Below are 10,875 nucleotides of genomic sequence, written 5' to 3'. Positions count from 1 at the left end.
AAAGAAAAGAGGTTTAGTAGACTCCCAGTTCTGTATGGCTGGGGAAGCCTCAGGAAACTTAACAATCATGGTGGCAGGCACCTCTTCACAGGGCGGCAGAAGAGAGAATAAGTGCCAGCAGGGGAAATGCCAGACACTTATAAAACCATCAGATCTCGTGAGAACTCACTATCATGAGAAAAGCATGGGGGAAGCTGCCCCCATGATCTAATCACCTCCCACGAGGTCCCCCTTCCAACACATGGGGATTACAATTCGGATTGTAAATCAAGATGAGATTCAGGTGGGGACACAGAATCAGACCATATCAGACCACATCCACTTCATCCTCATCATGCCAGCCCCACAGCCCCAGCAGTTTGGCATGCTGGTCTCATCTCCAAACTGTTTGTAACCACAGGGCATGAGATGTACTTTTTTTTTTTTTTTTTTTTTTTTTTAATGCAAGAAAGTATAAGATTAAAAATGTCTGTGCAAATAAGACAATGAAGGGCATTTGGATGCCTTTAACCTAAGAGGTAGGCAGCACCTCTGGCTTCTCAGAGCTCAGGTAACACTGGCACCATCTCATACTGTTTTCAGTGATTTTCCTGTGTTGCTGCTGTGTACCTGCCTTGTGCTTTGATACATTTGAGAGCAATTGTGTCATTGCCTTTTGCCAAAAGCATCAACTGCATTAAATGTATCTTGGGAGTGGTGGTGCTATCCAGAGTGTGAAAGGGGTCTGACTCCTGGCATACTCATTAGCCAAAGTCAGAGATTCCACCCCAGACATCTTGAAGGGGCTTGTTTTGCTTTTGCCAATATAATAACTCAGTGTTTTCAGGTTCTTATTGTTCATCAGGCTTTAAAATTAGTCAGCATTGGCTGGGTGCTATGCTCACGCCTGTAATCCTAACACTTTGGTAGACCCAGGTGGGAAATTCACTTTAGGCCAGGAGTTTGAGACAAGCCTGAACAACATAGCAAGAACCCATCTCTACAAATTTTTAAAAAATCAGTTGGACATGTTGACACGTGCCTGTAGTCCGAGCTACTCAGGAGGCTGAAGCAAGAGGATTGCCTGTGCTCAGAAGTTTAAGGCTGCAGTGAGCTATGATGGTGCCACGCACTCCAGCCTGGGGAACAGCGTGAGATCCTATCTCTGAAAAGATTAAATGAATAATTAAATAAATAAAATTAGTCAGAATATTCTGCTCAATGTTAAAATTGGAGAGGCGGAGTGTGGCCAATGGTGTCTGGCATCAATTCACTGGGTGTGAGATTTTGGTTCTTTCCCCAGTTTGTCCACCCTGAGGGGACACATTTTCCCCCCGGCCCCAGTCAATATTAAGAACAACTGTTTTTTTTTTTTTTGTCTTTCCTAAAATGCAGCCTCTTTATTTCTTCAGTTTTAACTAATTTTATTCTTTTTCAGTTGCTTTCAGTGAATTTTAGCTGAGTCACCACAGATCATATTGATTTTTAAAATATGTTTTGTGACTGATTATAACATAGTATGCTCTTTTGAACCTATTGCCTTACCACTGTTTATTTCATTTCTTTTTCTCTCTCTCTTTTTTTTTTTATTATGCTTTAAGTTCTAGGGTACATGCGCACAACGTGTAGGTTTGTTACATATGTATACTTGTGCCATGTTGGTGTGCTGCACCCATCAACTCGTCAGCACCCATCAACTCAGCACCCATCAACTCATCATTTACATCAGGTATAACTCCCAAATGCCATCCCTCCCCCCTCCCCCCTCCCCATAATAGGCCCCAGTGTGTGATGTTCCCCTTCCAGAGTCCAAGTAATCTCATTGAAGAACAACTACTTAAGAGAAATGTGAAAACTAGGGGAATAATTCAATTACTGTTAAACACAAAAAGACAAAATGTCATTGTTAGTAGCAAGGAAACTACAAAAGGAGAATTTACACAGACCTGTTTTTTAGATCACAAAGTGAAGACAGGAAAACGAGAATTTTATGGAACATTTTGCTTAACATAAGGCAATCTTTAAAAAGAGTGCTTTATATAAGGTAATATTTATGGTGCCACTTCCCACAGTCTCTCCCCTTCCATTAAGAAAAAATAAAAATAAAAAAACCAAAACCCTGAAAGACACTTTAGTACACACAAGTAGATCAGGGATCAAGAAACTAGAACTATCCTTCATATGGTTTTTCATTAAGGAAGTTGCATTTTGACGAGATGTAGCATACCGAATCCTTTTGCTCTTCATTTTTTTCTTACCTAAAAAAATTTGAGGTCAGGCATGGTGGCTCATACCTGGAATCCCAGCAGTCTGGGAGGCCGAGGTGGGTGGATCACTTGAGGTCAGGAGTTTGAGACCAGCCTGACCAACATGGTGAAACCCCGTCTCTACTAAAAGTACAAAAATTAGCCAGACATGGTGGTGCATATCTGTAATCCCAGCTATCGGAAGGCAGAAAAATTGCTTGGACCCAGGAGGTGGAGGTTGCAGTGAGCTAAGACCAACACTACACTCCAGCCTGGGTGACAGAGCAAGACTCCATCTCAAAAAAAAAAAAAAAAAAAAAAATTTTTTTTTACATGTATTTAGAGATGGGGTCTTGCCATGTTGTCCAGGTTGGTCTGAAACTCCTGAGTTCAAGCAGTCTGCCCGCCTTGGCCTCCCAGAGTGCTGGGTGGGAGCCACTGTGTGAACCACTGCACCTGGCCTGCTCTTGATTATTTTAATGAACACACAGATGCTTGCAGAGTGGGCATAGCAGAGTGTTTACTAAATACACTCTGAAGTCTTTCATTTAAAATCTCCAGAAGTCCTAGCAGCTTGAGTGTAGAATTTATGTCTAATCATCTATGTAGTGCTGACTACCCCTGCACTTTCTGCCCTTCAAAAAATAGCTGCTTACCTGTAACTTTTGCATTTTCAAGTGCTAATTTTATTCTTTTCCCTGAAGGTCATATATGGTAAAACAGCAATATCTTTCTATCTACTGGATGGTGAATCAACTGTTTTAGATCAGTACTGTCCAACAGAAATATAATACACATCATGTATCATTAAAAAATGTATTTCATTTAACTCAATATATTCAAAACATTTAATTTGTAATTAATGTAAAATTGAGATAGTTTACTTTTTTTTTTCAAGTTAATTCTTCACTCCTGATGTTTTTCACCCTTCAGCACATGTCAGCTTGGTCTAGCCACATTTTGGGTGCTCAATAGCACATGTGAATAGTGGCTACCCCATTGGACTGCAGTTTTAGATTCTGATTCCCATAGTTCCACGTATTTGTCACTGACAGGCCTATAAATTATACAGTGTCCTCTATTCTGCCTTAAAGAGTGGCAGTAACAGGGCAGGGCACTTGTCCAGCTGCAAAAATCAATGGTATGAGACTCCATTCCATCAGCTACAACATTCGGCTCTGTTCCCGGAAACATACATCAAACTGATTTGACCAGATTTTGTCTTTGTCTTTGAAACAGATTGGTGTGGAGCTGTACTGGAGATGCAGATGTCAACAGAGGATGATTCCGAGACAACTGGCCCCTTGCAGTGCAGATAAACTCCATTAGGGGGTCTTCTAGTCATGGTGGCATAATCCTGGATTGTGATTAATGACAATTTTATAACAAAATATTGCCACCAGAACTTTCCGGTTTATGAATACAAGGTAAATTTTGGAAAGACAATCTTTTCTACTACAAAATAAAAGTAAGCCTTTCAAACACATCTCTGGCTATCTGTTCACAGAATCTGATCTGTGAACTCACCTCCCTGCTAGAGAGGCAGTCTCCACTTTCTGTAGATCTCCATTTAGTTATGCAGACACGTTCTGTGTTCCATTCCTTCCTTCAAAGTAGAGTACTTGAGATCATGAAGGAAAGAAAGCCTCCTCCTTGGCTTTAAGGAGCTTGGAATGCACATGATCACTCCCCTCCTCCTTTAGAAAATAATGGCAATTGCCTGATGACTAACTTGCCAGTTCTGGCTCTTTGCTCTTAGGAAGCTCAGAGCCAACTTGGCTGCAGCCTACAGCATGAGATCTAATGGCTTAGTTTTTTATTGTTGCCCTCTACTTGCTGAGCTTTCATCTGCTTCTCATTATTGTTGCTTGATATTTGTTATAAACCACCCTAAATTATTTTGGGAATGTCGGGGGGGGGGGGCACTAGATTTTTCAGCTTGCCCTGATAATTTAATCTTTCAGATATTGACCCAGACACGAAATGAAATGATTCCTTACAACAGAAGTCAACCAAGGAACATTCTATTAAAACTGGCTCTGACTTACATACTGAAATGAGTCACACTGTGAAAGCTGCAGAAAGGTAAGAACTGTCTATATCATGGGACTTGACACAACAAAACAGCAAATATTTGCCAAATTACACAATTAAATATCTAAGGCTTAAGGACCTTCAAAAAGACACATATTTTAGTCTAGAATATTCACTTGAACTACAAAGATTTGGCTACTTTTAGGAAACAATCTATTTGTATTCAAGTGCTTAGGAACACCACAGAGTAAGACAAAATGGGATATGGCCATTTTCGAAATCAAGCTGTGACTCAATCTACATGAACTGACATGTCAATGCCACAATTGTTACACTGGGTTTTACGTCACTATCCGGGGAGGTTTGGTGACCAGTTCTTAAATAAAACTTTATATTTTCAATGAAATAACCATTAGCATAAAAATTCTGTTTCCAATCACAATTTCTTTTATAGTATAATTAAAGATTCACATGCCCAAGTTCCTCACTTGGAAGCCCTCTTTGATAACATTTCATTCGGCCGGGCGCGGTGGCTCAAGCCTGTAATCCCAGCACTTTGGGAGGCCGAGACGGGCGGATCACGAGGTCAGGAGATCGAGACCATATAGCTAACCCGGTGAAACCCTGTCTCTACTTAAAAATACAAAAAACTAGCCGGGCGAGGTGGCGGGCGCCTGTAGTCCCAGCTACTGGGGAGGCTGAGGCAGGAGAATGGCGTGAACCCGGGAGGCAGAGCTTGCAGTGAGCTGAGATCTGGCCACTGCACTCCAGGCTGGGCGACAGAGTGAGACTCCGTCTCAAAAAAAAAAAAAAGAAAAAAGAAAACATTTCATTCAACTCCAGGTTTGCTTCTCTTCATGGCATTTGAGCACAAAAGAATGGTAGTTTAATAGTCCATTCCTGCTTTTAGCTCTGCTAAACACGTAGACATGCAATGTACTAAGGCAAGCAAGTTGATTCTACAGAACTGTGGTACTGACTGCAACCACTCATCCCATTTTCCTGGGTGATGCTATGTTTAACCGAGGTTCTATATTGGACAACTCTACATTGCTAGGGTATAGGGTAAGGGGATTTGGTAGTGGGGGAGTGGCAGGGAAGGTATCAAACCTAGAATCATAAGGTATGTCTGAAGAACTTTGCTCATACGGGCAAGATGGCACAACTCTGTTCATGTCAGAAAATGCTCTTGGTCACCAGGGCAGGGCTCAACAGGCCCTGTGGTTAGACCTACCAAATAGAGAAAAGAACAATGACTCACAAGCCGTACTTGAATCTATCCGTTTTAAGAAGCACCCTTGATTACTCCAAGGGAATGAGGACAAGGAATGCAGACCGGCTCTTTTTAGCCAGCTTTTCAGTCAACCATGTGGCTTATGCAGCATCAACCCGTTTCAACCCAAGACCAATTACTCAGCCTCCTTTCATTTCTCAAATTTCTTGGTTAGCCAGTATTTGCTAAGGACATCTTAAGCTTTCTTGAAATGGAAAAGTCAATATGGAAAGCAATGCTGCAGGGAAGACACAGTAGTATTTGGAGTGGCACATGGCAACAGATTTTCCATATCCCACTTTCTGCCACCTCATGCCCACTACAATGGACACATCACAGGTGAGATTTAAAATGCTGCTGTGAAGTGGATACATCAGTGTTGTTGCTATCCAGAAGGGAAACTTGCAGCACTGATGAGCATGCCAATACACAACTGCCGTCTGGTCCTGCTTCTCAAGTATTGTGTGCATGAGTCACTTCTGTGACTTATGTCCTAAGAATGATTTTGATGTATTTTTGCTCTTCCAACTTGGCAGTTCATGTAAATAGTGACCCCAAACCATCTTGCCGTAGATTTCACTGGAAACACCATTGAAATGCCAGGGAGGGTTAAAGTCATGTTTATTGAAGTATGATTTTACATTCAGTAAAATTCATCCTGTTAAGGTTCGACAAATGCGTAGTCATACCATAATCAAGATGCAGAACTGTAGAATCACTCTAACAATTCCCTCCTGCCCTTTTGTAATCAACCCCTTTTTGATCCCAAAACTCATTGACCTGTTTTTCTGTCGAAAGTATCAAATTTCATCACTAAAATGATCTACAGTACGATGGAAAAATGTGTAAACACATAAAATACACAAACCAATTTTTTAAAAAGTGAGATACTTAAAATTTCTTTAGCATACCAACAAAAAATGAAGGTAGCATTGCATTTTACTACAGATGTGCAGACATTCAAAGTCCACCACTGTCGTATATATGGCTCAACAGTAATATTTAAGAATATACTGGGTGGGTATGGTGGCTCACCCCCATAATTCCAGCACTTTGGGAGGCTGAGGCAGGCAGATTGCCTGAGGTCGGGAGTTTGAGACCAGCTTGGCAAACATGGCCATCTCTACAAAAATTAGCCTGTAATCCCAGCTACTTGGGAGGCTGAGGTGGGAGAATCGCCTGAACCCAGGAGGCGGAGGTTGCGGTGAGCTGAGATTGCGCCACTGCACTCCAGACTGGGCAACAGCGAGACTCCACCTCAAACAAAAGTGTGTAAAAATACAAAATTCACTGGGTGTGGTGACACGTGCCTGTAATCCCAGCTACTCCGGTGGCTGAGGCAGGAGAATCGCTTGAATCTGGGAAGCGGGGGGTGCAGTAAGCCAAGATTGCACCACTGCACTCCAGCCTGGGCAACAAGAGTGAAATTGTGTTTAAAATCTTTAGAGTTGAGTCATATCATTGTAGAGCATGTGAACCATGATTAAGCATGATGAAGGTATTGCTATTTGTTTTATTAACACTGTCAAATTACAGACCACAGCTGTTTCATAGAAAAACTTCTTTAAATAATAGATGTCTTTGCAGGGGCCGAGGTGGGTGGATCACGAGGTCAGGAGACTGAGACCATCCTGGCTAACAAGGTGAAACCCAGTCTCTACTAAAAATACCAAAAAAGTAGCCGGGCATGGTTGCGGGTGCCTGTAGTCCCAGCTACTCAGGAGGCTGAGGCAGGAGAATGGTGTGAACCCAGGAGGTGGAGCTTGCAGTGAGCCTGATCACACCACTGCACTCCAGCCTGGGTGACAAAGCAAGACTCCGTCTCAAAAAAAAAAAAAAAAATTGAATTGAATTGCATAGAAATTTTCTACAGGATCCACTCAGTGATAAGGCAGTTTTGTGCCTCCAAACTGTCAGATAATATTCCTATAGATTGGGGCCATCTCAAAATTCACCCTTGCTACCACTATGAAAGGGACCAAAAAAAAAAAAGCAACCTGTGTTCTGTAGATACTAAAGGTTACATATTCAAATATATCTCCTCTACTTGAAAAGCTTCACTGATTCTTTCAAGCGCCAGACCTGTAAAAGAAGTATCACAGTAGGTATTACTAAATAGCAAAATACAGTACTGTCTAGACTATGTTTACAAAAACTACAGGCAAATAAATAAAATCCCCCAATATCTTACACATTGTTGCTTTAGCAATGTTGTGACATCTAAATTTATGTTTTTACTCAAACTCCTGTTTTTCTCTTGGCTTAGTAGTATTATCCATTTACCAAGAGCTTTTTCCCCTTTTTACCAAAAGCATGATTTTAAAAGTGGGGGGGGGGATATGATTCCATTTAATAAATTCCTGCATACCAAGTTGGCCTCAGGTAAATCCTTTAATCCATCACAGCAGAAGCATATGAAATCAGATTAGAGTTCTCATCCTTGGCCAGGATTTCAATTCAACTATTAATAACTTAAACAAAATTCTTTCCACTTGGCCCATACCTTAAGTTCATCAGCATCTTGAAACTCCACCAAGCCTGGTTAACAAAAGTGAAAGACAATGTTAAGAATATCATGCAATTTTGTATTTTAAGGAGTGGTCTTTATCGTGGCTATCCACTAGCTACCTTTAATGAGTAAATAAATTGCTATCTCTGTATATAATTCCTGTACAAAGCTACAACCTCCAAATTTCCTGATACTTGGGAGTCTTCTGTAGTTTCCAGCTAGGAGGAAAATGGTCAGGAGTCACTATCTTCCCATTGATGAGCATTGAATGCTATCCATTTTTGAAAAGAAGCACTATCCCAACAATATTTGTCTAGGAAAAACGGAGACCTTCCAGATTTAAAAATCAAAGGAAGCACTACTAAACTCGCTTACCCTGAGGCTGATTTCAGGGGGCTGAGAAGTTTCTAGTCCTGGGCACTTGCTCAGTTTTCACAATCCTTAGACACTAGCTCACACTGCTTCCTTGACATGGTGTCTCTCACAGCTTAAACTGAATAGTTAAAAAAACAAATTGGCGGGCCGGGTGCCCTAGCTCATGCCTGTAATCCCAGGACTGTGGGAGGCCGAGACAGGCAGATCACCAGTTTAGGAGTTTGAGACCAGCCTGGCCAATATGGTGAAACCCCGGCTCTACTAAAAAAAAAAAAAAAAAAAAAAAAAAAAAAAAAAAAAGTTGGGCGTGGTAGTGGACGCCTGTAATCCCAGCCACTGAGGAGGCCGAGGTTGCAGTGAGCCGAGATTGCACCATTGCACACCAGCCTGGGTGACAGAGCGAGACTCTGACTCAAAAAAATAAATAAAAATAAAATGGGCTCAGTAAGAATCTCAACACCTAAAGCAATGGTAAAACAAAGCCTTACCACTGACTGCTACCTTCCTATGCTGTCTGTAGGGCTCTTTGCCAGAGCTGGAGGTATTCCAGGGAGGGAAAATTGTCCATGCTCTGGGTCTATCTGGAAAAAAGGTGCCTAGAACCTAGGCTGCAAATGTACAAGCTTTCCTCTTTAAAGCACGGTAAAATGGGTCCCATTTGGTTTCATCAAAAAGGCAGCAAATCTTTCACAACTGAGGAAAACACGTGAACCATGAGCTTCACATTTCAACAGAACTGTGGTACCTCTGATAGCCACAAAGATTCATATGTTGACTCAAATGTAAATTTAGATCTTTATCAGTTTTACTAAATTCGCAAAGTACCCTTTTATATGGCAATTTGTACCAGTAATGAACAATTAGTATGCTCACCCATGCTCAAGAGAGCCGCTCCAAAAACTTACATTGTCCCCCAGACAAACGTTGTCTAGGGGCAGCCTTGCGTATTTCTACACCTTAGTAGACATAAGTTCAACCCTTTGTTCTGGTCCGAGTCAGAGCCCAGTAGTTAATCTTTTTTCCCAGGACAGAAAACCAAGAAGGGCCTCCTCACACCCTGATTAAACGCTGGAAGCAGACCCTGTGCTGTAACAACGCTCTGGCCACTCCTGAAAAAGCGGATCTTGGGGAGGAAACCGCAGGCTCTCTTATTAGGGCTCACAGCATTCTACTGTAAACTCACTGCAGGCCTCGGCTCCAGCAAGACTCATCCGTTCAAGCCTTTAAATTACCCGACTTGCGGGCCAGTGGCAACTGAACGGCACTGGTGGCGGAGGGCGGTTGCTGCGCGAGTGAAGTGGCCTCCGTGTTTGCTAACCCCGCTATTATACTGCCCCGCTTGGAAACTTAAAGCGCTTCAGACATCAGATCTCACTCACTTCCTAAATAGGCTTACGTCCGCGCGGCCACAGCCATTGGGCAGGAGGGAGCCCCGAGTGCGCCAAGAACCCAGAGACCGTCCGGGGCTCGGCGCCTCCGACTGCGGTCGTAATTTGATCCTCAAAATGCAATCATTTAATTGAAAAAGGACTAAAAGCTGCCTGTAGGCCGGATCCGTGGACTGCAGGGACTCAGGCACTGGAGGTGACCGGCGCCTGGCAGCTTCTCCTGAGTGGGGGTGGGATCGTCGAGGAAAGGGGGCGGCCCCTTCAAGCGCACAAGGACACAGGCCGTCCTAACCCGGGACGCAGGGCCCAGGCGCCACGAGGACACCCCCACCCCGGAGGGACCCTAACGGAGGCTTCCCCGCGGCGCCGAGCCGAGGCCGAGGCGGGCACCGGGACAGCGAGGGGCGCGCCTAGGAAGGGCACGGTGTAGCCCCGGAGCCACGTGGCCGGCTCCCGCGTCCAGAAGGTCGGAGCCCACTTACCCAGTCACGCGTCGTGGCCTAAAGGGGAGAGCACCGCGGAGATCAAGTTTAAAAGGGGCCTGGGCGGGGCGGCACCAACCAAAAAGTTGCCGGAAGGCCCCTCCCGGCCCAGCACCCGCCCCTCCCGCGGCGCCCGGAGGCCCTCGTGCGCCCCCTGCCGGCGGCCCGGGGCTTCCCCGCCTTGGGTCCCCCCACCCTACACGGCCCCGGCTCCCACTTTGCCCAGGCCTCCGAGTCTGAGGAATCTGCCCCAAACTGTCGCTGGCTGTGATGTCTCCTTACCTCGTTGAAGGTCAGAGGAAGCTCCTGCCACTCAAATAATGTTCGGTGTCTCTGGTACCCCCTCCCCTCCCTTGCCTGGTGTTTCTTAAAGTCTTCAGCCACGCCCCTGGGTGCTTATTTCAAGACTCGTCTAATTACGTAGTAGAAGACTGGCTCCAGGTAAAAGATCTGGACATTAGCAGAGGTCGGGGGTACAAACTCATTGAAGAGGGGTTGACGCACGGGGAGGACTCCTGGTGCCTGGAGTGCTGCATGCTTAGAATGATGGCCACCGCCTGCAGATGTCTTACCCCCAAAGCACGTCTGT

At 44.1% G+C, this 10,875-nt stretch overlaps 2 long non-coding RNA genes and 1 other non-coding gene across 3 annotated transcripts; 1 reads left to right on the top strand and 2 right to left on the bottom strand.

Moving 5' to 3' along the window:
- The first annotated feature begins 3,546 nt into the window (after positions 1 to 3,546).
- LOC115898388 lies at positions 3,547 to 10,289 on the top strand. The gene is made up of 3 exons (XR_004058126.1): positions 3,547 to 3,652; positions 4,190 to 4,310; positions 9,443 to 10,289. It is a non-coding gene; the product is annotated as an uncharacterized LOC115898388 (long non-coding RNA).
- Positions 7,286 to 10,355, bottom strand: LOC115898387. Its single transcript, XR_004058125.1, has 3 exons — positions 10,287 to 10,355; positions 8,036 to 8,070; positions 7,286 to 7,614 (listed from the first exon to the last, which is right to left on the bottom strand). It is a non-coding gene; the product is annotated as an uncharacterized LOC115898387 (long non-coding RNA).
- LOC115898491 lies at positions 7,906 to 7,979 on the bottom strand. The gene has a single exon (XR_004058218.1). It is a non-coding gene; the product is annotated as a small nucleolar RNA SNORD93 (small nucleolar RNA).
- Positions 10,356 to 10,875: the final 520 nt, after the last annotated feature.

This window comes from Rhinopithecus roxellana, chromosome 6, assembly GCF_007565055.1.
Source record: "Rhinopithecus roxellana isolate Shanxi Qingling chromosome 6, ASM756505v1, whole genome shotgun sequence".
NCBI lineage: Eukaryota > Metazoa > Chordata > Mammalia > Primates > Cercopithecidae > Rhinopithecus > Rhinopithecus roxellana.
Note: the sequence above shows the minus strand (reverse complement) of the source record. Positions and strands in the feature narration are given on the sequence as shown.